This window comes from Carcharhinus amblyrhynchos, chromosome 25, assembly GCF_965287045.1.
Source record: "Carcharhinus amblyrhynchos chromosome 25, sCarAmb.v2.hapA, whole genome shotgun sequence".
Taxonomy (NCBI): Eukaryota; Metazoa; Chordata; class Chondrichthyes; order Carcharhiniformes; family Carcharhinidae; genus Carcharhinus; species Carcharhinus amblyrhynchos.
In genome coordinates, this window is record NC_137348.1 from 42,640,054 (window position 1) to 42,664,944 (window position 24,891).

General features: G+C 42.7%; 1 long non-coding RNA gene across 1 annotated transcript in view; it reads left to right on the forward strand.

Annotated features, from left to right (window-relative positions):
• The window catches only part of LOC145358371 (uncharacterized), a 75,691-nt gene that overhangs the window by 6,104 nt on the left and 44,696 nt on the right, over positions 1 to 24,891 (forward strand). The window contains exons 2-4 of the long non-coding RNA XR_013889466.1: positions 11,068 to 11,279; positions 13,701 to 13,740; positions 18,279 to 18,435. This is a non-coding gene — a long non-coding RNA (uncharacterized LOC145358371). The remainder of the gene's footprint in view (positions 1 to 11,067; positions 11,280 to 13,700; positions 13,741 to 18,278; positions 18,436 to 24,891) is intronic.

A 24,891-nucleotide genomic window follows, 5' to 3' on the forward strand; every position in this document is an offset into this window, starting at 1 on the left:
GTTGCCTGGATTGGATAGCATGCCCTATGAGGATAGGTTGAGGGAGCTAGGTCTTTTCTCCTTGCAGAGATGAAGGATGAGAGATGACCTGATAGAGATGTTGAGAGGTATAGATCGGGTGGATTCTCAGAGGCTTTTTACCAGAGCTAAAATGGTCGCTACTAGAGGACACAGGTTTAAGGTGCTGGGGGGTAGGTACAGAGGAGATGTCAGGGGTAAGTTTTTCACTCAGAGGGTGGTGGGTGAGTGGAATCGGCTGCCATTGATAGTGGTGGAGGCAAATTCGATAGGGTCTTTTAAGAGACTTCTGGATGAGTACATGGGACTTAATAGGATTGAGGGTTATAGGTAAGCCTAGTAGGTAGGGATATGATCGGCACAACTTGTGGGCCGAAGGGCCTGTTTGTGTTGTAGTTTTTCTATGTTCTATGAATAATACAAATCTAACCTACAAAAGAAATCCAATTATGTTTGTAGACTCTTTGTCCAACTATCTAGCTGTCTTCCTGTAGCCCTGCAGTCTCCTCTCTTCAAATATATTATTTCATTTCAAAAAGTGCAGCCCTTTCTATTTCATAATCTTTTTTTGCTGCTCTGCACTGTGTCCTCGATATAAAACTAAAATGTTATTTGTCTTTTTAGTGTTTCACCTGTCTACTTGGAGTTTCAGAAATTAAAATGAAAAAAATGATGTTTGTTGCATAATTTGTTGAGCATAAAGCTAATGGAAAATGTGTACATTTTGAAATGTGCTGAAGGAAAACTTGGATGGGATGATATTTAGGTCCTCTGCACCCACTTATGTTGAATTAGAGGCCTTGAGCTTGTTTAAGGAACCTGATTGGAAATTAATTGGAAAACTATGCCGATTTTGAGCTGTAAAAGCTCTGACTATTCAGGTCTACAGTGGTTTAACCAACAGTTCTTACAGAGATCATTTTTTTACAAGGTACGTACTTTTTTTTGCACATAAGACAGTTCCTGTAACCTACCAAAACCTCCCTGTCTCATCAGAACTTTGTCGTGCAGAGCTCCAGACAAACATTCCTTGAAAGTCCGCCACCTTCCTTTGGTACTTTTCCCCAAGAACACCTCCTTCCAATTTACTCGTCTAGTTTCCTGCCTTATGCCTTCATATTTCCCCTTACCTCAGATAAACACTTTCCTAGCCTGCCTGAACCTATCTCTTTCCAATGCTGTTGTGAAGGAGAGAGAATTATGATCGCTATCCGCAAGATGCTCTCCCACCGAGAGATCAGACACCTGTCCAAGTTCATTAGCCATGGAGAACAGTTATAAATTAGTTTCTATTCTTGAATATCTGAGGTATGAGAAAAGAGTGGAGAAATATGGGTTCTTCAGCTTTGATTACTGTTATCAGAGAGGTCATCTTATATGTAAAATCATAGGGAGTTAAGAAAAAGTAAATCTGAAAAAATAGTTAAATGTATTTCAGTGGACAGAAATTATAGATTCCAATTAGTTTCACATTAATAGGAGGATGGCTAAGATCAAGCATAGGATCAAGATCAGGTTTAATGCATGTTCTTGTTAACTTCTAGTATCTACTGCGTGTCCTTTGTGGGGACCATGAATTGGATTCAATTTGAATGGTATTTGGAACCAGCAAGGAGATGGGTTACGGGCTTGCCCTGTCCATTCTATGCTTTGGTTTTGTAACTCTGAGAATGGATTCTTTTTAATCAGTAGGACCAGGCCTATTAAACCTCAAGCCTTTACTATTATCCAGTGATCTCTTGGTTGATATACTCACCTTTATCCTAAATTCCCTAATGCCTTTGGTTAATAGAAATCTAACAATATCAGTTTCAGTTTTAACAATTGAACTATCATCAAATGATTATGTAGAGGAGAGTTCCAAACTTCTATTCCCCTTTGAGTGTAAAAGCATTTCCGAATTTCACTCCTGAAAGATCTGGCTCTAATTTGTAGACTGTGACCCCCTTCACTGTTGATTGTCTACCTCAATACCATCTTTCCCCATTATTCTCATATAGAACATAGAACACTACAGCACAAACAGGCCCTTTGGCCCACAAGTTGTACCGATCATATCCATATCTACCAGGCCTATCTATAACTCTCAATCCCATTAAATCCCATGTACTCATCCAGAAGTCTCTTAAAAGACCCCAACGAGTTTGCCTGTACCACCACCGACAGCAGCTGATTCCACTCACTCACCACCCTCTGAGTGAGAAACTTACCCCTGACATCTCAGTACCTGCTCCCCAGCACCATAAACCTGTGTCCTCCCGTAGCGACCATTTCAGCCGTAGGAAATAGCCTCCGAGAATCCACCCTATCTATACCTCTCAACATCTTATAAACCTCTATCAGGTCGCCTCTCAACCTTCGTCTCTCCAGGGAGAAAAGACCTAGCTCCTTTAACCTATCCTCATAAGGCATGCCACCCAATCCAGGCAACATCCTTGTAAATCTCCTCTGCACCCTCTCAATAGCTTCCACATCTTTCTTGTAGTGAGGCGACCAGAACTGCGCACAGTACTCCAAGTGGGGTCTGACAAGTGTCTCACCACCTAAGATGTAACATCACGTAAAGTCTTTCATATCTGGAAATCTAGCAATTTTTGTTCTGAACATATTCAATAACTGAGCTTCCGTAGCCTTGCGGGGTAGAGAATTCCAAAGATTTGCCACCGTCTGAAGAAATTCCTCCATATTTCAGTCCTAAATGGCTGAGCTTTTATTTTCAGACTGCTCTGGTTCTAGACCCCCCAGATCAGGGGGGTCTATTCTTCCTGCATCCAACCCGTCAATCTGTGTAAGAATTTAATGGACTTCAATGAGATCACCTACATTCTATAAACATACAAACATATGAAGCAGGAGGAGTAGTAGCGCACTCAGCCTCTGGACTCTGCTTCGCTGTCCAATAAGATTATGACTGCTTAGAGTATATCTTCAGCCCCATATTCCTGCTTACGCCCAATTTGTTAATCAGGAATCTATCTCTGCCTTGAAAATATTCTAAGATTTGGAATCCACTGTCTTTGGAGGAAAAGCGTTCCAAAGAAATTCTATCTCAATGGGCAACCCCTTATTTTTAAATGATGCCTTCCGTTCTAGCTTCTCGTACAAGAGAAAATATCCTTTCAACATCCAACCATAGAGCCTCTATAGTTCAGAAAGAGGCCATTTAATCCATTGACTCTACACCAACTCTCCGAAAGATCATCACTGTCTGTGCGGAATTTGCACATTCTCTCCGTGTCTGCGTAGGTGTCATCCGGATGCTCCATTTTTCTGCCACAGTCCGAAAGATGTGCTGGTTAGGTGCATTGGCCATGCTAAATTCTCCCCTGTACGCCAGAATGTGACGATTGGGGATTTTCACAGTAAATTCCTTGCAGTATTAATGTAAATCCAGTTGTGACACAAATAAATAAACTTTAAGTTTCACTCGGGTCTCGAGCAAGAGACTCCTGTTTATTGACTACTGCTCAGTTTTCAACACTATGATTCCCACGAAACTCATCTCCAAACTCCGTGGCCTGGGCCTCGGTACCTCCCTCTGCGACTGGATCCTGAACTTCCTACTCACAGATCACAATCAGTAAGGATAGGAACAACTCCTCCTCCACAATCGTTCTCAACACCATGCCCCACAAGACTGTGTTCTCAGCCCCTACTATAGTTGGCAGTGTGGCCAATTCTCCTCCAATTCAATTTTCAAGTTTGCTGACAACACCAGTATAGTGGGCCGGATCTCAAACAATGATGAGACAGAGTATAGCAATGAGATAGAGAATCTGGAGAACTGGTGCGGCAACAATAATCTCTCCCTCAATGACAAACAAAATGAAAGAGATTGTCGTCGACTTCAAGAAGCATAAAGGAGAAATGCCCCTGCCTACATCAACAGGAACGAAGTAGGAAGGGTCGAGAGCTTCAAGTTTTTAGGTGTCCAGATGACCAACAACCTCTCCTGGCTCCCCCCCCTGCCAACACTATAGTTAAGAAAGCCCACCAAGGCCTCTACTGTCTCAGAAGACAAAGCAACTTTGACATGTCAGCTACAACTCTCACCAACTTTTGCAGATGCACCATAGAAAGTATTCTTTCTGATTGTACCACCGCTTGGTCTGGCTTCTGCTCTGCCCAAGACCACAAGGAACTATAAAATCCATCAGGCAAACCAGCCTCCCATCCCAACCATTGACTCTGTCTACACCTTCTGCTGCCTCGGCAAAACAGCTAGCATAATTAAGGACTCCCAAATACCTCGGACATTCTCTCTTCAAAATTCTTCTGTCGGAAAAAAGATACAAAAGTCTGAGTTGACGTACCAACTGACTCAAGAACAAGTCTGCTGCTGCCAGACTTTTGAATGGACTTACCATGCATTAAGTCGATCTTTCTCTACACCTTAGTTATAACACTACATTCTGCACTTTCTCATTTCCTTCTCTATGAACTGTATGCTCTGGCTGTATAGCATTCAAAAACAATACTCTTCACTGTAAATACACGTGACAATAATAAATCAACTCAAATCAAGTGGTGCTTAACTTACTGGCCTCTTTCTGGAACAGCCCCCATCTCGCTCCAATCCTACCATGTACCTTACAAATTTACCTACTCTCTGGCTTCTCAAAGTAGCTCGACCTTTAAACTTGCCTATTTTACAGCAACTAGCGATGTAAAAAAAGGAGCACAGCTTTCTTACCTTCAACTCAGCTGTCCTCAATTCAAGGCCTCAGGAAAGTGGTGCACAAAACCTTTTCTACATAGTCTGAGTCAGAAGGTCAGATGAGAAAGGAGCAGCTTAATTTCCAGCTAAGTAAGCAGGAGCAGAGACATATAGCCCCATTTTACCATTTTGATTCTCAGTGCTGGGTGGACTCAACTGAGTGTTTTAGGTCTGACTTTTAGACGTGTTCCCAGTTATCCCCATATGCATTCTGCCTGCAAAAATATCAGCAAAGAACAAAGAACAGCACAGGAAACAGGCCCTTCGGCCCCACAAGCCTGCGCTGCCCATTTTAACACTCAAGTGAGTGCCTTATTCAAGTCCTTCGATCGCCAATGTTCTTGTCTACCTCTAGTGGACTCCACAATAAAGGGGTGCAATTTAAGGAATTATATGTGCGCCAGATTAAGGAAGATCCAATTCAGGGACAATTTATTGACACCAATCAGTCTAAAAAGCACATTTTTGTGAAAACCCACGCAAGCACAGGGAGAATGTGCAAACTCCCACAGACATTTATCCAAGCCGGAGATCCGACCCGGGTCCCTGTATTTGCACAGCAGACAGTGATAGTCACTGAGCTGTCCTGTTGCCCGTCAATTGGTCCAGTTTAAGCGTACACTAATGGATGTGAAGCACTAGGCAACTCTTGAAGCAACATCCAAGAGCAATCCTCGCACGACCCACCGTGTGTATGCCCCTTGTTGGCCAACAAGACGGTCCAAATCGCCTGTGGTTGTAAAAAGGAGACATCAATAGACATACAACAGGCAATTCCAAATCGCGCTGCACAATCCTGTGGGTGTTGCTTAACGCACCCACAACCCTGGAGCTCTGATCGGCGCTGCCAACTGCACAGGTGCAGAAAAGAAACTGATAGAATGTGGCTCTCCTGCCACATCGCTCCCTGGCCAGATAATGCCTATCCCTGGCCCCCACATACATTGCCCACCCCCCCCCAACATTACAGACACCCTTATCACCCCATCCCTTCTGCCAGACTGATCACGGGCCCTCCTCCACTTATCCCCACTGATCTCAGGCAGAGTGGCAGTGGACGCCCCTTTCCCCCTCACTGATCTCAGCCAGAGTAGTGTGAAACCTCCCCCCTCTTTCCCCTCACTGATCTCAGGCAGAGTGGCAGCAAACCCCCCTTCCCCCTCACTGATCTCAGCCAGAGTAGTGTGAAACCTCCCCCCTCTTTCCCCTCACTGATGTCAGGCAGAGTGGCAGCAAACCCCCCTTCCCCCTCACTGATCTCAGTCGGAGTGGTGTGAAACCTCCCCCCCCTCCCCTTTCACCTCACTGATCTCAGGCAGAGTGGTCACAGACCCTCTTCCCCCTCACTGATCTCAGGCACAGTGGCAGCACACCCGCTTTTCCCTCCCCTTCCACCGATCTCAAGCAGAGAGTCATCGGAAGCTAGCCACCTACTTCTTCACTAACTGGAGTGCCAACATCAGACTTTTGTGGTGATAGTGATGAATATTGTCAGAGAATACAGCAGAATACAGATAGGCTGGAAAATTGGGCAGAGAAATGGCAGATGGAATTTAATCCAGATTAGTGCAAAATGATGCATTTTGATAGATCTAATGCAGGGCGGAGCTATACAATAAATGGCAGAACTTTCAGGAGTATAGACACACAGAGGGATCTGGGTGTGCAAGTCTGCAGATCCTTAAAGGTGGCAACACAGGTGGAAAAGGTGGTGAAGAAGGCATATGGCATGCTTGCTTTTATTGGATGGGGCATAGAGTATAAAAGTTGGCATGTGATGTTGCAGTTATATAGAATGTTGGTTAGGCCACTTCTGGAATTTGTTAGTGTGGCAACCAGTTATGGTCACCACACTACCAAAAGGATGTGGCGGCTTTGAGAAGTGCAGAAAACGTTTACCAGGATGTTGCCTGGTATGGAGAGTCTTAGCTATGAGGTGAGATTGAGTAAACCAGGGATGTTCTCCCTGGAAAGATGGAGGTTGAGGGACGACCTGATAGAAGTTTATAAAATTATGAAGGGCATAGATAGGGTGAACAGTTGGAAGCTTTTTCCCAGGTCAGAATTGACAGACACAAGGGGTCACAAGTTCAAGGTAAGGTGGGGCAGGGGGGTAAGGTTCAATACAGATATGCGGGGGATATATTTTACACAGCGGGGGCCTGGAATGCACCACCAAGCAAAGTGGTTGAGGCAGTCACGCTAGGATCATTTAAGACGTATCTAGATAGCCACATGAACAGACTGGGAATAGACAAATATAAAGGGATGGTCTAGTTGGGAACACACGGTCGGTGCAGGCTTGGAGGGCCAAAGGGCCTTCCTCTGCTGTATTGTTCCTTATTCTTGTGGAGCACATCTGTTTTGCGCTGATTCTGGATGGGCGAACATGGAAGTAAAGGGGGCAGTGCCAGTGAGGTTGGGCGTGCAATCCATTTAAGCCAATTTAAATGCACGCATGCTATTAAAGAACAAAAACAGCCCGGGAAACAGGCCCTTCGGAGCCCGCGCCGCCATTTTAACATTACCAGTCCCCCCTCCACCCATGACCCTTATCTATGCTTATGGCATTCCACATTGAGGGAAAACTAATTTAGGGATAATTTATTACCTCCAGTCAGCCTAATAGCACATCTTTGGGGTGTGGGAGGAAACCGGAGCACCTGGAGAAAACCCACGCAAGCACGGGGAGAATGTGCAAACTCCCACAGACACCGACCCAAATCCATGTGTCTGCACAGCAAACAGTGATAGTCACTGAGCTGTTGTGTTGCCCAGCATCTGGTCCAATTTAAGCGTATACTAACGACATGAAGTACTAGGCTATTTATCTCAAACATCCAAGAGCAGCCCTTGTACGACCCATCGCGTGTATGCCCCTCGTTGGACAACAAGGCGGACCGACTTAAAACCCGTGAATTAAAAGAGAAAAACATTAGTATCATTCCACATCCTTATACATAACCAGGGACGTCCCAAGGCTACTGAACCTTATTTAAAACAATCTCCTATATCTCTCCATCTCCAACCCACTCATGTGCCTGTCTAAGTAACTCTTAAACAACTCCAGCGTACCTGCCTGCACCACCTTGCTTGGCAGAGCATTCCATACCCCCACTACCCTCTGTGTGAAAAACCTCCCTCTAACATCCGTGTTATACCTCGTCCCCCTCACCCTAAGCCTGTGGCCCCTCGTACTGTGCGTTTCTAACATAGGAAATAGCTTACCACTGTTTATCTAAACCCTTCGTAATCTTATATACCTCTATTAGATCTCCCCTCAGTTGCCGTCTGTCAAGGGAAAACAGCCCCAATTTGCCCAATCTTTCCTCATAACCCAGTCCTTCCATACCAGGCAGCATCCTGGTAAACCTCCTCTGCACTCTCTCCAGGGTCTCCACATCTTTCCGGTAGTAAGGCGACCAGAACTGGACACAGTACTCCAAATGCAGCCTAACCAGAGTACTATACAACTGCAACATTAGACTCCAGCTCTTATACTCTATACCCCTTCCTATAAAGGCTAACATACTATAAGCTTTCTTCAAAGCCTTCTCCACTTGTACTGCCACCTTCAAAGACTTGTGCACTTGCATCCCCAGGTCCCGCTGCGTTTGTATACTCTTTATAGGTCTACCCTTTATCATATAACTCCCCCCTACATTATTTCGGCCAAAATGCATCACCTCACATTTAACAGGATTAAACTCCATTTGCCATATATCTGCCCAGTATACCAGCCTATCTATATCCCGTTGTATTGCCAGACACTGCTCCTCACAGCCTGCCAATCCAGCCATCTTAGTGTCATCTGCAACTTTGCTGATCACACCACTTACTCCCTCTTCCAAGTCATTTATATATACTACAAAAAGAAGAGGTTCCAGTACTGAGCCCTGTGGCACACCACTAGTGACAGACCTCCAGCTAAAAAAGGACCCCTCCACTACTACTCTCTGTCTCCTCTTACCAAGTAAAAAGTCTGACAACACCAGGTTTTAGTCCAACCAATTTATTTGATAATAGACTCACAAGCTTTCGGGTTAGTCCCTTCGTCAGGTGAATGGAGAGTGGCCTCTTACCAAGCCAGTTCTCAACCCATCTAGATACCTGGCCTTGTATTCCATGAGCCTTAATCTTTTCAACCTGTTTCAGGCATGGTCCTGATTGTGGCCATTTTTGGGCCTTGGTAAAGGGGGAAGCGGCGCAGAGACAGGCACAGAATGTGCTAATTGCTTCATGTCTGACTTTACCAAGTTTTCACGATTGAAAAAGGGCGCAACACAGTGATAAAATCAGGCCCATAAAGTCAGGTTATCACTCTGCCGATGTTATGGGACAATCTCTCCCACTGCTACTCCCCTCACCTGAATTACGGGGAGGAAATTACTTTTGATCAAGCTCCTGGGAATCTCAAATGTTGCATATTTGAATTTGAATCTACACCAACAACAATCCCTATCTCTATCTCCTAACCCCACATATTTCTGCTAATCCCAATTATACAAAGGGACAATTTAGCATAGCCAATCAACCTCACCTGCGCATCTTCGGACTGTGGGAGGAAACCAGAGTACCCGGAGGAAACCTATGCTGACACGAGGAGAATGCAAACTCCACATAGACATCACCCAAGGCCAGAATTGAACCCTGGTAGCACTATGAGACAGCAGTGCTAACCACTGTACCACTGCTACTCCCCTCACCTGAATTACAGGGAGGAAATTGCTGTGTGCGCTGTATGTAATAAGATTGTTACTAATTGTTTATAATGTTAAAATGTGTAATATTTTATGAAATTCCCTTTATTTCACTTGAGCTTTTCTGCTTCAGAGAGGCAACATATGGTGACCCTTGTGTTTTTGGGGAAGACATATTTTACATTGGGGTGGTGGTCCCTCTCAGAACTCTGCTTCTCTGGAAGATGATTTCTAGGGGGTACGAGTTAAATGAGTGCAGAAAGATATTTGAGTTAAGTTTTTTTAGAGTGAAAGTAACTGTTCATTCTACCATTAATACCTTTAATGTTACTGACTATTTAAGAAACAGTGCAGTTAATAATATACACATTCTTTGATTTCTGTATAGTAAAACACTTTTTTATACACTGAATTGTGTGACTTCATTCTTTTCATAAAGAATTTGGTTTTTGGATTTAAAAAAAATTACTGGTCTCTATCAACTGCTAATCTGGAATCAATTTTATCTCCAGGATTTGTACCTGTACATCAAACTATTTGCCAGCCTATCCAAAAGCAAAAGCTGAATGCTCAGCTAATTTTAACAGCTAGGCTTCATTAGCACATTAATTGCCAAAATGGCTGGAAGGAACATAGAACATTACAGCGCAGTACAGGCCCTTCGGCCCTCGATGTTGCACCGACCAGTGGAACCAATCTAATGACCCTCTAACCTAAACTATTCCAATGTTATCCATATGCCTATCCACTGACCATTTGAACGCCCTTAAAGTTGGCGAGTCCACAAATGCTGCAGGCAGGGCGTTCCACGCCCTTACTACCCTCTGAGTAAAGAAGGTGGGAAATAGCTGCCCACCCATTAAAATCGAGGGCAAGAAGCTAATGCCAAGGATCTATGGGGATGGTACTTGGCACAGGTTAAGTACCCCAGAAGAAACCTGGTCAGGTAAGGGGGAAATGTCCAGGGCAGGACTGTCAGGGTTTCCTATGGAGTTCAGAGAAGGACCTCTACTATTTCTAGACCACAATTAAACCATAAATGTATTTTAAGAAGTCAGCTGCTGAGCCTTTTCAGGCTCTGGTTGCTATATTTACAGCAGGTCTGGCCTGGTGGCAAAGTCACCACTTTTGCCCTGCTCACACCTTAGGATAAAATGGTAGATCAGATCTTGGTAATGTATTGGAGCATCATCAGTTTGAGGAGGGTCTTGCCAGCTTGCTAGATTGAATTATAATAGAATAGGTAAGACCTCTGCTCCATTTTCCTTTTCTCAGTACTTGATTTCCACCAGACAGTTAAAATCAATCTCTTTGTCTTTTTATGTTTTATACATATCTCAATTTTAGTTACCTGTGATATATGAAACGAGACACACAGCCATATCTCTGCTCTTTGTGCACAATTGCTCATTTACAGTGGTATTTAGACAGATAAAGATTTATTTGATTTTTCATCTTTAGAGGAACATTGCTACTTTGATTCTTCATGGAGTTTGAAAGCAATCTTCACATTCTTTTGTATATTTTAAAAATTTGAAATGCATCGTGTATTGTTATGATTTTCCCTTTAACCTGTCTTCCTAATATTTAGAATATTGTTGGTGATCCTATTTTTACCCAATTTTATTCTAGCTCGGTCAGAAACTGAGAATGTTACAGCTTTCCTATCACCCGCATCAGGGGCATTAGAAATAATCATCAATGAAGCTCCTACTCCATCTTTGCCTTCTAATTTGACTTCTTCAAGTTTGAGTTCAACATCGACAATAAGATCAAGTCTATCTCATTCCCCTGGGTCTTCACTAATTACTACTGCTAAATCTGTGCTCATAGTTGATAGGAAGGTGAGTAGTTGAGATCATAAAATGCCTTTCAAAGCGTAATTGAAATACTGAGGCACTTAACCACTTACTTTGTAAATAAAATTCACTGTCCAGATCATGGGTTCGAGTTTGGCTACCTTTGCTTGTTGTTAATGAGACGGTAGGTACCAACTTGAAAATTGTCAATAGCCTTCCGCTCTGTTGTGGTTGCCTCAGTTTTAATGCACTTCTTTTTGTTGTTTATTTTTAATTTAGCCTGCACTGGACATCTGAAGCACCCCCCTACTTCAGTCAAAAGGATTTTTTTTAACATGAAAGTCAAGATACTATGACTTAAGTAGAATTTAAGTTGTTGGGAACCTGTGATAGGGATATAGTGAATTTAGCAGTGTAAGCCTTGTGATTTAGTTGTGAGGATATAAAATTTGAACATGCATTTACCAATCCTGACCACTTGTATGAGATGGGCAGCAGGGTGGCACAGTGGTTAGCACTGCTGCCTCACAACACTTGGGACCCGGGTTTGATTCCCAGCTTGGGTCACTGTCTGCTTAGAGTTTGCACATTCTCCCCATGTCTGCGTGGGTTTCCTCCAGGTGCTCCAGTTTCCTCCCACGTCTAAAGATGTGCAGGTCAGGTTGATTGGCCATGCTAAATTGCCACTTAGTGTCGGGGGGGGGGCTAACAGGGTAAATACTTGGGGCTATGGGGATAGGGGCTAAGTGGAATTATGGTCGGTGCAGAATCAATGTGCTGAATAGCCTCCTTCCGGACTGTAGGGATTCTATAATCATTGAATTTCCCACAGCACTGCATCCATGTCCTTAGGGCTGGACTGCTGGGATTAACTATAATGGCTATAACTGTGTCTGTTTGGAGGGCCTCCTGCCTCCTTATTGATAGAACATATTCTCTCCAGTGTTGTGTCTCTAATACCCTTGGAATATGCTCTTTCCCTTGTGCTGTTAGTAACTTCTTGCCATGGTGTAATTGCAATGCATGTGCCCATTTTTGGGGCTATCCAATTCTATACTTAATTACTCTTCATGCAGCCTATGAGACAGGCCTAAATATGAAGATCTCTGACAGCAAATCAGTTCCCGGGACCATCCTTTAAGTACATCCAGTATTTAGAGTAGTGACTACAAATCTTGACCACCTTATGCCTCTTTTGCAGAAGAAATATGATCAGGCTATTATTACTCCTTGCTTAGACAGCTAATGTCACTTTCCTGTTGCATGCTTGCACAACAGATTGCCTTTTGCAGCAGACATTTCCTGGAGTAATATGAAAACCCTGTCTTCTTTTATAAGGAAATAAATCGTCCATACACCAGATTTTGTATATAGATCATTAAGTAATGAATTACACTATTTAATAACAGTCAGTTGAGTTGAACAGAGAGGCAAAAGTAAGATTTGCAAGTGAGGATGGTCTCAGTGGTCATTACATTTACTTTCTTATCTCAATTATGTAACATAGTTGGAACACCACAAATGTGCGTTCGTTCTTGCCTCTGTATTGTACCACATCAAACACTAACTAGAAGTAAAAACGAAAGCATTACAGAGCTTAATAATGTTGTAGGTAAAGATACCTCTGAGACTAATTGTGAGTCAAAGTACAGCAGTTTATTCAAAAGCTTTTGGGAGAAACACCTGGCATCCAACAGCGGTTCCTCAGGCATCTCGCCGAACACAAGTTAAGAGCGTATATTTATACCCCACCCCGGTCACGTACGCATCTTCTCATTCTCAGCAGGTTCCCAGGCTGTGGGTTGTCCTCCATCATGGGAACATGGCAGCCTCGGCATTTCTTCATGGTTATCTCAAGGCCGCACTTGACGTGTGTGATTAGCCCTTAGCTAACATACAGGCTGACAAGACAAGTTATAATTAACGGGCCGGTATAACAATCTATGCTCACAAGTTGTATAATATATGCATATGTATAGTATGTTGGTACATGACACATAAGCAGTATATAACGAGTGTATGTGTATATATATATATATAAATATATTTAGGACATGCAAGCTTCACTATGTTAGGCAAAAGTCCACGAAATTAAAGACACAACTTAACTACAAACTGAGTCAGCTACATTTCTGAGCGGGCTTGTCATAAACTTGTGTACAACAGCAAGAGCAGCTGCCGTCTCCCTGTCTGGGTCACCTGAAACTTGCGTACAACAGCAAGGGCAGCTGCAGTCTGGGCACATGAAAACAAAGTTACATTTATCTGTAATATATGAAAACAGGCTGCATATAGACTACTGGATATTTTTTTCCATTCTCCCAAGTAGTACAAAGTTCATTAACTCATTCCCTACTGCAATAAAGACATAATCTGAAACTTCTTCAGTGCACATAAGTTCTACATTGCAATAATGCATTTATGCCTCGTCTTTATCTGACTGCAATATTTTTGCTCTATTTATAGTATAATGTTGACAAGACAAATCAGAGAATGCGTAAACCGCGTGAGTACAAATGAGCTTCTTATTTGATTTGATTTATTTGTTGTCACATGTATTAACATACAGTGAAAAGTTTTGTTTCTTGCATGCTATACTGACAAAACATACCATGCATAGAGAAGGAAATGAGAGAGTGCAGAATGTAGTGTTAGTCATAGCCAGGATGTAGAGAAAGATCAACTTAATGCAAGGTAGGTCCATTCAAAAGTCTGACAGCAACAGGGAAGAAGCTGTTCTTGAGTCAATTGGTACGTGAGCTCAAACTTTTGTATTTTTTTCCTGAAGAAAGAAGGTTGAAAAGACAATGTCCGGGGTGCGTGAGATCCTTAATTATGCTGCCTGCTTTGCCAAGGCATCAGGAAGTGTAGACAGAGTCAATGCATGGGAGGCTGATTTGCGTGATGGATTGAACTATATCCACAGACTTTTGTAGTTTCTTGTGGTCTTGGGCAGAAGCAGGAATCATACCAAGCTGTGACACAACCAGAAAGAATGCTTTCTATGATGCATCTGTAAAAGTTGGTGAGAGCCGTAGCTGACATTCCAAATTTGCTTAGTTTTCTGAGAAAGTAGAGGCGTTGGTGGACTTTCTTAACTATAGTGTCGGCATGGGGAGGACCAGGACAGGTTGTTGGTGACGCGGACACCTAAAAACTTGTAGCTCTCGACCTCTTCTACTTCGTCCCTATTGATATAGACAAGGCCATGTTCTCCTTTACACTTGCTGAAGTCAATGACAATCTCCTTCATTTTATTGACATCGAGGGTGAGATTATTGTTGCACACCAGTTCACCAGATTCTTATCTCATTCCTGTACTCTGTCTTGTCATTGTTTGAGATCCGACCCACTGCGGTGTGTCATCAAATTTGAAAATCGAATTGAAGGGGAATTTGGCCACACAGTCATGATTGTCCAAGGAGATAGTGGGGGCTGAGAACGCATTCTTGTGGGGCACCAGTGTTGAGGGTTATTGTGGAGGAGGTGTTGCCTATCCTTACTGACTGTGGCCTGTGAGTTAGGAAGTTCAGGATCCAGTCGCAGAGGGAGGTGCTGAGGCCCAGGCTGCAGAGTTTGGAGATGAGTTTCGTGGAAATAATAGTATTGAAGGCTGAGCTGTGGTAAATAAGTAGGAGTCTGATGTAGGTGTCCTTGATATCTAGGTATTCCAGGGTTGAGTGCATGGCCAGGGAAATGGCATCTGCTGTGGACCTGTTGTGGCAATAGGCAAACTGTAGTGGATCCAGTTAGTCCAAGAGGCTGGAGTATCTTAATAAAATATCTTAATATCTTAAAAGGGGAGATGGCAAGAGATTTTACTGGTACCAGATATCTGGCACATTCAGTCTCGCACCCAGAAAGGGCACAAAACTGATTATATTATTTAAATATATGTAACTGCTCATTTAAATAGAATCAGAGTGCCTGGGAGAAAATTGTCTGGGCTCTCTTTTCTGTGTGGCCTCGTCGGGGTAGGTTCTCTCCGCTGAGAATCACAAGTTGTCTCCAATCAATGGGAACCAGGCGTGATGGCCTTGCCGGTAGGACTGGAGGACACTGTGGCTCCACCAGGAGGTTGGGGTCAAGGGGGGGTGCCCCTTGGACAGTGCCAGCCAGGTATCCTGGCAGTGCCCACCAGGCAATAGGCAGTACCAAGAGGAACCACAGCACGCTCTACACAGCAATCTGGAGGGAGGGAGACCAGGACCGCTGCACATCCTGCACAGCGGTCAGGGACTGGGGGGGAGGGAAGGAAGGAAGGAAGATGAGGAGGAGGAGGAGGAGGACAAGGTGGAGGAGGAGGCAGAGGACTCTTCCTCCTCCTCCTCATCCTCCGCCTCCTCCTCCATCTCCTCCTCCCCATCCTCCTCCTCATCCTCATCCTTCTCTCCTCTTCCATCTCCTCCTCATCCTCACCTTCCTTCCCTCCCCCCGGTCCCCGACTGCTGTGCAAGATGTGCGGCAGTCCCTGTCTCCCTCCCTCCACTGATTGCTGTGTAGAGTGTGCTGTGGTTCCTCTTGGTTCTGCCTATTGCCTGGTAGGCACTGCCAGGATACCTGGCTGGCACTGTCCAAGGGGCACCACCCCTTGACCCCGACCTCCTGGTGGAGCCACAGTGTCCTCCGATTCTATCGGCAAGGCCATCATGCCTGGTTCCCATTGATTGGAGACAACTCGTGATTCTCAGCGGAGAGAACCCACCCCGACGAGGCCACACCAAAAAGTGAGCCTGGACGATTTTGTCCCAGGCATCCTGATTCTATTTAAATGAACACTTACATATATTTAAACAATATAATCAGTTTTGTGCCCTTTCTGGGTGCGAGACTGAATGCGCCAGATATCCGGTGCCAATAAAATCTCTTGCCATCTCTCCTTTTTTGTGACTTATCCCTTGATATCTCAATCGTCCCTTGTTGTGACCCCATAGGAGTCTCATATCATTTCCTCCCTGGAACTCCTGCTGCTTAGTTGACCTCTGTGTCCCAATAGTTAGTGCCAGGCACGTTGCTGCAGTGCCTTTGTGGATCTGAGAGCCTGGAGAGCTGCCAGCCTGTCTGTTTGGGTGATAGCTCTCCATAGAATCATAGGATTGCCACAATGGGCAAGGAGGCTGTTCAACCCATTGAGTCTGCACTGACTTGCTGACAGAGTATCTTACCTAGGCTCTCTCTCCTGCCCTATCCCCACAATCCCACACATTTACCATGGCTAATCCACTTAACCTGCACTTCTTCGGACTGTGGGATGAAACTGGAGCACCCGGAGGAAACCCACACAGACATAGGGAGAATCTGCAAACTCCACACAGAGAGTAACCCAAGGCCGGAATTGAGCCTGGGTTCCTGGCGCAGTGGCAGCAATGCTAACCCCATTATGAGATCCCATGGTGGAACTTTGTCCAGATGTGGACAGAGGTTCTGCCTTCTGCGAATCGATGCTCGCTGAACCTTCGCTATCCTAAAAATTAAGACCAGTGTGATTTTGACTAGGATGCCCCCTTAATTGGGATAGAAACAGGCTCCAGGTTCAATTATTGGTGAAGCAGGAGGCACTGGAAGCTGAAGGGCCAATCAGAGACCTTCCAACTTCAGTGAAACCACAGTAATACTTAGGTAACTGAGAGGGTACTTCAAAATTAAAGCACTTTCACCAACGTTTTAAAAAATATAATTAAAAATCAAAAGAAGTAGCCAAGTAACCATTGTAGGTGTGGGGAGGGAATCCTTTCCTTTACAGGGTGGACTTTGGCTGTAACCACACCTAGACAAGAAGAAAGGGCTTGTAGGTCCACTTGGAGAGCTGCGCTGCCCCTTCCATGGCTGGATACCCACCTCCAGGCAATTAAATTGCCTCTGTTGCATTGGAAAACTGGAGGATGATTGGAAAATCCCGATCATCCTCCTTATACTGCCTTTAATATGGCTGTTAATTAGTTCAAATGATTAAAATGTAGTGTTAATAACTACAAAATCAGGGTTTCGATTCGTGTATTGGCTGATGACATTGATCTGTCTGTAAGATCGCTTCTTGGCCTTTTTGCTAAGATCAAGTGTCAGATCAAGCCCAAGATGGGGTGTAGTGTCTTATCTTGTCAGCTTGGATCTTGTTTGCCTCCCTTGTGGGGACCATGAATTGGATCCTGTTGGATTTTGAATTTGGTTTTTGGAGCATGCAAGAAATGGATTTGGGTTTGCCTGGTCCAGGGTGAGCATTGGCTTTGTAACATTAGGGGTGAAGTTTTTTTTAAAAATAAAACTAGTTGACAGCCTGCCTGATGGGACCAAGCAGCTCCACTGGCCCTAAACATGCCTTGGCAAAAATGGCTTGTGTCCAAACATGGCCTTGAACAGCTTTGAATAATGAGTCAGTCAGATGCTTAATATGTTCAGTTTATTACTGGTAAGCTTGCAACTTTAGTACAAATTGCAGTTTATATGAGCTGTCCTTCTCTGCTTGTTTTTCTCTCAATGGAATACTTACACTGGTTTCCAGAATATCAATATGCTAAATCTCCTGGAGGTATTGTGATCTTTCTGGTGTCTTTTGTCACAGTTACTAACCTGTTTCTTTGCTTAGAACCTTTATTCTTGTTAATGGTTCACTGAATATTTCTGCCTCAGGATTGCTCAGTGAAATTCTGAAACTTGTCTGAATTCGTATTCCTTTCTACCCTCTTTGCAGTTTGTTCTTTCATTGTTAGGGATCACACAGGTTGGCAGTACACACTTGTAGTCTGCTGATTCTGGGGGTGAAATAGCTGGAGCAATTTTGAGGTGCTAATCTAATTTAAAAGTAATAGTGAGTGCAGGTTGACAAATGAGTGCTCAGCTGCAGTTTGCTGGATTCAGGTTTACTCAGAATTGGGAGGCCATGAGAAGAAAATTCATGTGCTTAAAGGTAAACGTAATGCATGACTGCTTCACAATTCAGTCCATTTGCCTGTTTTTTTTCAAAGGAAATTGATGTAAACGGAAGAAAGGAATTTAGGTTATGGTACTTGTTATTTAATCATCATTCTATTTTTATTTGCCTAATAGCTGGTGACTGTGACTGCTCATATATGGCAACAGAAGGGAATGAAAGGGCTATTGTGGCAATGCTTGGTCTCCTGTCTCTGCTGTGCCTCATTACAATCATTGCAGGGGTTGTGCTTCTAGTATTCCCACGACTGCTCCATAAAAGCCTTCAAAAGTTGTAAGTACCTTCTTGAGATATGAAAATAGATTGACTGAGGTATAGAATTCTTATTCTTCGTTTTAACCTTTATATACCATAAAGTTATAAGTCTGATTTAGCAACTGAATTGCAGAAAACAACTGGGGGTAAATGTCATGAATTTGTGTTCCCAGTATTTAGTTTCACCATACTGGAAACATGTATTTGTGATTTGATTTGGAAATCTGCTGTGGTTTGTAGGATGCCAGGAATCTCCACTTAATATGGATAAATGAAAACTAATTTATTCTGTACCATCAGCTGAAAATTCTCTAATGCCCAAGCTCACATAAAAATGTACCTTGGAAGTTTTTGCACATGGTGCTTCTCTGAAAATGTCATTTGCAATATGTATCTTCTCAAACCTATTCAAATAGGTTTTCAAATGTTCAAATATCCCCACTGGGGGATACATTAAGGAGTAGTTGAATAGGTTTGAGAAGATACATGTCGAAGATGATATATCGCATTGAATAAAGCAATTAGAGTAATTTAAATCACTTGGAATTTCACTTTTCCTTATACTGGGTCATGTGACATGACATTGCAATGCTTCCATAATGTGCAAATGCAATTTTTTGCACAAAGGTTTGTGGGAGTTGGATGGACTTCATTGTAAAATCAAGGCCTGAAGTTTTAAACTTTTGGATGAGCATACTCAGTGAGTCTGGAAGCAGGTGCTAAATGCATTTCCGCCCTCAGTCTGTTATGGAACGTGATTTTGTGCTGTGCTGGGACACTTTGCTGGGTTTGTAGCAGGTTCTGGAGCATAAGCTCAGCACCACAGATGGAATGAAGTTGGGACTCACAGTCTTCGCTGTATCAGTATACTCGTTTCTTGATATCGCAGAGTGAATCAAATTAGCAGACGCTTGACATCTGTGATTCTGGAAACTGCAGAGGAGGTTCTTGCTGAAGGTGATTGCTGGGCTTCATCATCATTCAGGAGGGAGATGTTCATAGAGGGAGATGTTCCTGCTGTATAATTATCCACCATCATTTACAACTGCTGAATTTGGTTGTAGAATATTTTAGTTCAGTCGTAGCTTGCCTGTTTAGCTGCAAAGTGGTCCTTTTGTTAAGGTTAAATAAAGATTTAAGAATTGGATAAAATAAAAATTAAAGAAGCTTGGATGAAATAAGTTTAAGAATTGGATGAAGAGGAATTGATAAGACTGCAGCTGCCTGAAGAATTTTTTGATATGTGGATTAGCTTAGCAGCAGAGTAAACAGATATTTACTTAATTGGAGAACAGTAATGTGATGATACTGTGCCTTTTAAGAAATGTAATTTTTTATCATGTTTCTTGTAAGGGTTATGTTTAAAATTCAGCTCTGTTAATATGGTGCTGATTTGCCTGGGAAAGCAAGCAGATCAAATACTGAGAAGGCAGGCTAATGATTGATTTTTAGCAAGGGATTTGTTTGTTTGAATCTTATTTAATGCATTTTTCTTTGTCTTTTCCCTGGGATTTCAAAGTAGGATTTTGATCAGGTTGATTGACAGTCACCTGCTTAAGGGGAGGAACTAAACTTACACAGAAAAACAGTCAATTACTGCTGAAAGAAGCAAAGGGTCCCTCTTTCTGTCTCTCTATCTGGAGGCTGCTGTTTGAGACCTGCTAGGTCTCTCTGTGTGTTTTGGCGGCTCGAAGAGTGGCAGCCCAAGTACCAGCATGCATGCCTGTGAATTTCTAAATGATTTTGAAAAGAAGTTTAAGTCTATAAGAGGAATATTGCTTGAATTGGAACTAATAGAGATAGATTAGCAGTTAAGAACTGTATCTTGTGTATAAGTATTGTTAATTGGTATACATTGAGCTAGTTCATTTTTATAGTTAAATTGTATTTTTAAGTAAAGCTTGTTTTCATAAAAGCTATATAGTGTCAATAAAATCACAGTTGGAGTGAAACACCTTGATTTGATTTGATTTATTATTGTCAAATGTATTAGTATACAGTGAAAATATTGTTTCTTGCGTACTATACAAAGCATACCGTTCATACAGAAGGAAACGAGAGAGTGCAGAATATAGTGTTACAGTCATTTCTAGGATGTGGAGAAAGATCAACTTAATGCGAGGTAGGTCCATTCAAAAGTCTGATGGCAGCAGGGAAGAAGCTGTTCTTGAGTGAGTTGGCACGTGATCTCAGATTTTTGTATCTTTTTCCTGAAGGAAGAAGGTGGAAGAGAGAATGTCCAGGGTACATGGAGTTCTTAATTATGCTGGCTGCTTTGCCGAGGCAGCAGCAAGTGTAGACAGAATCAGTGGATGGGAGCTGGTTTGTGTGATGATTGGGATAAATTTATGACCATTTGTAGTTTCTTGCAGTTTTGGGCAAGGCAGGAGGCATACCAAGCTGTGATACAAGAAAGAATGCTTTCTATGGTGCATTTGTAAAAGTTGGTGAGTCATAGCTGACAAGCCAAATTTTCTTAGTCTTCTGAGAAAGTAGAGATGTTGGTGGGCTGTCTTAACTTGCGTGGCACAAATGTTACTTGCCACGTGTTAGCCCAGGTCTAGATATTGTCCAGGTCTCTGCACTTGCACATGGACAGCTTCAATATCTGACGAGTCTTGAATGGCGCTGAACATTATGCAGACATCAGTGAACATCTCCACTTCTGACCTTAAGATGGGAAGAATGTCATTGATGACACTGCTGCAGATGGTTGGCCTGAGCGCACTGCTCTGAGGATCTCCTGCAGCGATGTCCTGGAATTGAGTTGACTGAACTCCCAACAACTACAACCATCCTTACTTGTCCTAAGTACGACTTCAACGAGCAGAGAATTTTCCATCTGATTCCCACTAATTCCAGTTTTGCAAGGCTCCCTGATGCCATACTCAGTCAAATGCTGCCTTGATGTCAAGGGTAGTCATTGTCACATCACCTCTGGACTTCAGAACTTTTGTCCATGTTTGAATCACGGCTGTAATGACACGGGAACTTGAGTGATCATGGTGGAACCAAAACTGAGCATCAGTGAGCAGGTTGTTGTGAAGCAAGTGTTGTTTGATAGGACTGTTGATGGTTTCTTCCATCACGTTACTGATGATCGAGTGTAGACTGATGGAGTGGTGTTAAGAACTGTGCTGATGTTAAATGCAAGAGTATCCCAAATCCCAGAAGGGAAATTGGAATGTCATATCCATTTAGTTTGCAGTTTGATATAATGTGAGGAAAGAGATTAAAACTAGTGAGGAAATGACCAGAGTTGTTGAAAACATTCAAATAAAAAAACTGTAAAACACACAAGAAACGCAACAGTACAGAAGAAAAATTGTAATTAACTACATAATGGCTACATACGCTATACCTGAATTAACTTTGTTCCAAATCTCTTTCCTAAATTCTGAGAAGATACCTTCCCTAAAACAGATCCCATATCTTTTAACATTATGTGCCAAATCCAGTAGTAATTGCCACATGCAATCTGTATCTTTCTTTTGGGAAACAGTAGAATGTCTGGGGTTTCAAACAGCAGTCTTCAGCACAGAAGCTTGTTTTTGGAAGAGCTGTGCTTTCAATTAGGCATGACTGTGATCTTGGTTGCTCGTTATCAGTTCTGTTCCCGTACAGGACTAATCCTGCCACTATGGTTTATCCCTTTTGTCTTACCTGAACAACGAGCCTCTGAAGTCATGCTTTTAGCATGTAAGTGCGACATTAATTCTAATTTCTCCTTTTGAACTCCGACTCTTTATTTTTAACTCCTGTTGTTTTCCACTTTACGTAAACAAATATCTATTCACTCTACTACTAGGCTAATCCATTCAGTGCAGCTGAATCCTATTGTTTCATTTTATCCAATTCTTTATTCATTTTATCCCAACTTCCTAACAGTGGTAATTGGCTGGGTTGGATTTGTCTTAAGTTTTTGTGTATAGATTGTTGCAAATCCTTCAGCTTTTCTTTTGCACTGATGTGCTAGGCTCTACAATCATTGAAGATGATGATATTTGTGGAGCCTGCTCCTCCAGTGAAGTGTTGAATTATCCACCATCATTCATGACCCAGTCTGGTAGGACTGCAGAGCTTAGATCTGATCCATTGGTTGTGGGATCACTTAGCTCTATCTGTTGCATGCTGCTTATACTGTTTGCCATGCAAGTAGTCCTGAAGTGTAGCTTCACCAGTTGACATCTCACTTTTAGGTATTCCTGGTTCTGCTCCTACATGCCTGCAGCCTTCCTTGAAACCAGGATTGATCCCCTAGCTTGGTTTAATGGTACTGTGGAGGACATGCCTGGCCATAAGGTTACAGATTGTGATTGAGTACAATTCTTCTGCTGCCGATGGACCACAATGTCTCATGGATGCCCAGTCTTGAGTTGCTGGAACTGTTTGAAATCTATCCCATTTAGCATGACATGACGAAGGTTATCCTCAATGTGAACATGAAACTTCACCTCCACAAGGATTGTGTGATGGTCACTCCTGCCCATCCTGTCATGGACAGATACATCTGCAGCAGGAAGATAGATGAAGATGAGGTTAAGTATGTTTTTCCTTCTTGTTAGTTCCCTCACTGCCTACCACAACTTAGGACTTGGGCAATTCAGTCAGTAGTGGTGCTACTGAGTTATTCCTCGTGATGGACGTTGAAGAGCCCACCCAAAGTACACATTATACCAGTGCTTCCCCCAAGCGATGTCCAACGTGGAGGAATACTGATACGTCAGCTGAGATGTGCCAGATGCTATTGTCCTTCATAATTTTCTTTGCTTCATTTTATTAATACAATAAACAAATATTGCAAAAGAAACAAGCACACTGTTCAAATTTGTTACTGTAGATATCTGCCCTTCATTAAGGAATTCTCTTCATTGGGAACAAACTGTGTGGGGAACTCACAGCTCATTTGCTGATGAACTGGTCTTGCAATATTGCTCAAGTTTGCAATGTTGTGGTTTAGCTTAGCGGAAGACCAACAAGTGTTTCACTTACTGTAGTATAACCCTGCTGACTCTATGCTCGAACAAAGTCTCCCTCCTGATGCCATTGCCATCATTGTGAATATAAGGTTGACCAGATAAAGTTTTTACTTTTATACTGAACTTTAAAGTAATCTGATGTAATATCACCTAAGGCTCTAAACATTTTATATTAAAATATCAAATAATAAAGCTATGGATCCCATAACCTCAATATAAATACAATTTGAATGGGCAAGTCTGTGTTGGAAGATTAAGGAGTGATTTTTTTTTGAAATTATGTCTGCTGTTCTACTGCTCTGGTTATGCTCTGATTTATTGCCTGCCTCTGTTCAGTCATGTGGCATCTTTAGTTTGGTTTGTGGACTGTCCCTATCGGAACTCATTGACTGTATACAGATGTTTGGTCTTGTGTGGTATTTAAATTCCAAAACTTTCCAAAATATTTTGGACTCTGGACTGGTTCCTACAGATTGAAGGGTAGCCTTTGTAAGCCCGCTATTCAAAAAGGGAGGTGGGGAGAAAACAGGGAACTGTAAAGTGTGCCTTACATCAGTACTGGGGAAGTTGTTAGAGTCTGTTATCAAGAATTTCATAGCTTGGCATTTGGGAAGCAGCGTTATAATCAGATAAAGCCAGCATTGATTTACAAAGGGGAAATCATGCTTGACAAATCGATTGGAATTCTTTGAGGATGTAACTTGTAAAGTTGACCAAGGAGAAGCAGTGGATGTAGTTTATTTAAACTTTCAGAAGGTTTTCAACAAGGTCTCACATAGCAAACTACTATGGAAAGTTAAAGTGCATGGAATTGAGGCTAGTGCCTTGAGATGGATAAAAAACTGGTTAGCAGATAGGAAGCAAAGAGTTGGCATAAATGGGTCTTTTTTCAATTGGCAGTCAGTGATTAGTGGGGTACCACAGGAAGCTGCGCCAGAACTAGTTAGTGACAGCATGGTTCTGTACCAACTTGATTGAGATTTTTGAAGAGGTGACAAAGATATTTGATGAGGGAAGGGCTGTAGATGTAGTTTATATGGACTTTAGTAAGCTAGTTGACAAGGTTTCATGTGGCAGACTGGTACAAAAACTAAAATCAAATGGAATTCGGGGTGGCTGGCTAAACGGATACTGAATTGGCATGGTAATAGAAAACAGAGTAGCAGTGGAAGAATGTTTTTCAGAATGGAGATCTGTAGCTAGTGGTGCTCTGCAGGAATCAGTGCTGGGACCTCTGTTGTTTTTAGTGTATATAAATGATCTGGAGGAAAATGTAGATGGTCTGATTAGTAAGTTTGCAGATGACACAAAGATTGCTGCAGATACTGTTCATGCCGGGGATTGTCAGAGCGTACAACATGATATAACTAGACTAGAGACTTGGGCACAGATGTGGCAAATGGAGTTTGATCTGACGAATACGAGGTGATGCATTTTGGAGGGTCAAATTTAGGCTTGAATTATACTGTAAATGGCAGAACCCTTGGGAACATTA